Source organism: Dermochelys coriacea, chromosome 9 (genome assembly GCF_009764565.3).
Source record: "Dermochelys coriacea isolate rDerCor1 chromosome 9, rDerCor1.pri.v4, whole genome shotgun sequence".
NCBI lineage: Eukaryota > Metazoa > Chordata > Testudines > Dermochelyidae > Dermochelys > Dermochelys coriacea.
Window position 1 is genome coordinate 18,764,525 of NC_050076.1, and position 4,739 is coordinate 18,769,263.

General features: G+C 43.0%; 1 long non-coding RNA gene across 1 annotated transcript; it reads right to left on the reverse strand.

Annotated features, from left to right (window-relative positions):
• Window positions 1-725: 725 nt before the first annotated feature.
• On the reverse strand, window positions 726-2,412 carry LOC119861879. The gene is made up of 3 exons (XR_005295055.2): window positions 2,356-2,412; window positions 1,623-1,806; window positions 726-1,109 (listed from the first exon to the last, which is right to left on the reverse strand). It is a non-coding gene; the product is annotated as an uncharacterized LOC119861879 (long non-coding RNA).
• Between the last annotated feature and the right edge of the window lie 2,327 nt (window positions 2,413-4,739).

Sequence of the window (4,739 nt, forward strand, 5' to 3'; positions counted from 1 at the left end):
TATGAAGGCGAGCCACCAACTGCATGTTGTCTTTTGCAAACCCCACCCCACATTTATGGGAGGGAGGGGAGCAAAGTCACATGCTAGCATTTTTCTCCTCCTCTGCTACTGCCTCTTCCTCCTTGACCTGCCAAGGGGGCACCAACCACCCATAGCAGCTGCCTCAAACCTAGTAGTGCAATCCCAAATCCTGGACCAGTGCAGAGAGGAGGCCTCAGGGTGTGTGTGTGTGTGTGTGTGCACACGTATGTGTGTGCGCATTGGAGAATGAGCCTGCACCACACTCACTTTGCACAGGTAGCTGCTGTCCTGCAGTGCTGGGCCTGCATTCCTGCACTGGGTTTTGCAACCCAAAAGGGGGTGGTTGGGATAAACTTGAGTGGCACCGTGACTCTGTGCACCCGTTGCAATGCCTGGAGCAGGAAGCCAGGCCTGCCGTTGTGGGACAGGAGCTACCACTGTGGGGTAAGTGCTGGGCAGGGGCTCCAGCTACCACCCTCTGCCCCAGGCCCAACCCTCTTCACTGGCTCTGTGACCCATCTAGACCCTTCCCATGGCCCACCATTGGGGAAACAGTGCATTAAAGCATGTAGAAATCAATATGACTTAAGCATAAGTGGTTTGTTTTTTTTTTTTAGTTAGGTTTATCGCAGGGAAAAGAAATGGATGAAATTCAACACATTATTTACATTGGTGACTGCAAGAAAGAGTAAACTTCCATTTTCTCCAAACAGCATTTTATCCAAGGCAGAACACAACACCATGCAGTGTGCATTTGATCAAAAACATAAAAGCTTTGATTACTGTTACCTTTTAAAAGGATACAGTTATTGCAGTTTAAAATCTTCCATATAAAATTAATTTTAATTGGCACGTATAACCTTAGTTTAGTATTTGCCAAAAAGGTTAATAGAATTAATTAAAAGAATGGTACATGTCTTTTCTGATAAAGCAATGACCTATAATTATTCATTATTAACTATATATGTGCAAATTTCAGTCCCATCAAAAATGATGCTTCAGCTTAATTAACTTTGATTTATGAACTTGCTGGGCAATGATTGCTTGAATGAGCAGATCTTTAGTTAGCTATGCTTCTCCACGTTGCCCTGGAATGGAAATAAGTGAACATTTTATATCTCATACATGTACCTTTTTTTTCCAACTGAGGGAAAAATACAATGATAAACTCAAAGTTCTAGTCATATTAATATGATAAAGTACTGTACAGTATCTTTACAGCAACTGTAATATAACTTGTCTTAACCCCAATAAAGGGATCTAAATCAGCGTCTCAGTGAATTTGTTAGCATGAGGAAGTGCATTATGAATAATTACTGATAATTATCACAGAGACAATTTTATATGAGCCTCCTTGATTTTAAATATTTAAGGTTCTCCAAGAAACTGTTTTGAAATCTGCTAGGAGTATTGTTATGATATTGCTTATGTTCAATATACATTAAGGGTGATATTCCCCCTGTGAAAAGGAGTGCAAAGCCCTACACATTCCACATCAGCCATTATTGAGTACCATTAATTAAGTCATACATGAGTTCTTGTACTGGATGAACATCTTAAAGTCTTGATCCAGAACTTCAGCTCATGGTCACAAATCTCACCGTGTGTGTGTGTGTCTTTCTACACCTGGGTATCAGAGGAGACCTCTTTCTGGCTGCTGCTTTAACATTGCAGATATCACTCCCATGAGTCCACATCTCTTGATATCTACTTATGGTTGAAAAGAAGCTTTGTTCTAAAGACTGTGGTAGCAGGCTCAGGAGATGAGACTGAATTTGATATATACTGTAACAAAGAAAAAATGTGGTGAGTATGTGTATGGATACATACATTTCCCTAAGGCAGTCCAAGAAAGGAGAGAGATATGCTGACTGATTGGAGCAAAGAACTAATTAATTCTACTTTGCTTCAAATCACTCAAACTGAGTGTAATCTTAACAAGTCCATTTATAAAATGCTTGCCTCTCTCACAGAAGCTGTTGTGAGACTTAATTACATGTAAAGCTCTTTGAGATTCTCAGATTAATTACACCTGTGGCAAATTGCCAGTACTACTTTGATGGGTCTTGCACTGTCTCTTCTTGGAGAGGGTTCAGGGCACCATTTCTCATCCCTGAACTGGGATATTAACTGCCCCACTAGCGTCCTAGAAGAGGGGAGTGGAGAGGGAGAGACCCAGGCCCACCCTCTACACCAGGTCCCAGCCCAGGTGTCCTAGGGATAGCAGTAAACCCCTTGAACTAGTGGTTCCTTCCCCTGGACTACTTCCCTCTCCTGCCCTTCAGCTTGTGGGGCTTCCTGTCCTCCCTCTGCACAAACCAGATGTCCCTTTACCTAGGGTCTTGGTCTTCTTAGCCCACTGCAGCACTTCTCCAAATTCTCCTCTGCTTCCCTCCAAACTATCTCTGCTCCAACACCAATCCACTCTGCTTCAACTCCTTCCCTTGTCTGATTGAAGCAGGGGGGTTTTATCAGGTGACTGGCTTCAGGTGCTTTAATTAATCTATAGCAAACTTTCTTCCCTCTACAGGGAATAAGGCTCCCTTCTAACACTCTCCTGCTGCCCTCTGGCCATGCTGTGTCACACACCATATAAGTGCAAAACATTAATATTAGTACATTTCTGTGTATTAAGCAAGCGCTTTTACTGAGACCAAAGAGAGCATGATATGTCTGAAAAGATCCACTACATCTTACTTACCTTAAATGCATCTAATTTCCTAGCTCAGTGGTTCCCACACTTGTTCTGCCGCTTGTGCAGGGAAAGCCCTTGGCGACCTGGGTCGGTTTGTCTACCTGCCGTGTCCATAGGTTCAGCCAGTCGCAGCTCCCACTGGCCATGGTTCGCTGCTCTAGGCCAATGGGAGCCGCTGGAAGCAACAGCCAGTATGTCTGTCATAAATATAAAGGGAAGGGTAACTACCTTTCTGTATGCAGTGCTATAAAATCTCTCCTGGCCAGAGGCAAAACCTGTAACAGGCTTTCACCTGTAAAGGGTTAAGAAGCTATAAGAACCTCCCGGGTTTGCCAAAAAATGACCCAAAATGACCAATGAGGGGACAAGATACTTTCAAATCTGGAGGTGGAGGGCAGAGCAAAGGGTTTGTCTGTCTGTGTGATGCTTTTGCCGGAAACAGATCAGGAATGCAGCCTTACAACTTCTGTTAACTTAGTAAGTCATCTAGCTAGAAATGCGTTAGATTTCCTTTTGTTTAATGACTGGTAAAATAAACTGTGCTGGAGGGAATGTATATTCCTGTTTTTGTGTCTTTTTGTAACTTAAGATTTGTAACTTAAGATGCCTAGAGAGATTCTCTATGTTTTGAATCTGATTATCCTGTAAGGTATTTACCATCCTGATTTTACAGAGGTGATTCTTTTACCTTTTCTTTAGTTAAAATTCTTCTTTTAAGAACCTGATTGATTTTTCATTGTTCTTAAGATCCAAGGGTTTGGGTCTGTGTTCACCTGTACAAATTGGTGAGGATTCTTATCAAGCCTTCCCCAGGAAAGGGAGTGTAGAGCTTGGGGGGATATTTTGGGGGAAGATGTCTCCAAGTGGGCTCTTTCCCTGTTCTTTGTTTAACACGCTTGGTGGTGGCAACATATGATTCAAGGACAAGGCAAAGTTTGTACGTTGGGGAAGTTTTTAACCTAAGCTGGTAAGAATAAGCTTACGGGGTCTTTCATGCAGGTCCCCACATCAGTACCCTAAAGTTCAGAGTGGGAAAGGAACCGTGACAACGTCCCTCAGGCTGTGCCGCTTTCACCAACCCCCATTGGCTTGGAGCAGCAAACCGCAGCCACTGGGAGCCGCGATTGGCTGAACCTGTGGAAGCGGCAGGTAAACAAACCGGCCCGGCCCGCCAAGCGCTTTCCTTGCACAGGCGGCCGAGCAAGTTTGGGAACCACTGGCCTAGTTAAACAAAGACAAAATATCATTTGCATGCACAGGCCAGCCAGGTACAGTAATATTCTCTGATGTCACAAAAGCGACAGAGGCATTATCCTGTGATGGTGTGTTCTTTGAGAATCCAACTTGTGCATTTATATTTATAAACACTATATTTCTTGCTCCCTTGGAGGATGGCTGGAAAAGCAGTTTATTCAGGCCTGGGAGCAGAAAATGCCTCACACCACCGAAAATCTGACCAATAGTGAAGCATATACTTTAATACATACTGAAGAAATTCCTCTCCATATGTTTCCTCACTCAGAAAGATGGTGACTGTGGCTGCAATGGATAATAGCAGACAGTCCTAGAAAGGACTTTTGAAGGTATCTAAAGGATTTCAGTCAAGTGATAAAGGACTTCCCTGTTGGGGAAATGTGGCAAAATCATTTTCCTTTTGAAAATTAGTGACGTTTAGATAAGTGTCTTGTAGTTTCTTATTTGGTTACACACACACACACACACCACTCGCTCTCTTTCTCCATCCATCTACCAGGAGGAAAAAAGGATTTAAAAGTGTAGCACTTTTTATTTTGTCCAAATTATAATCTGAACTCTTCTTTCCATGATCTCATCACATAACAACCCTGTGGACTGGATTTCAGTCCAAATTCCCCTTATTGACTTGCCAGATCTTCAGCTGACCTACTACCAAAGGAGTTTCTGCTCTGAATGACATCTTAACCATACCAATTTCATCCTGAACATTATTTCAGAGCTCCTTGGGGCTCTCACACTGCCAACAGTTTGAAAGATGACATCTGGG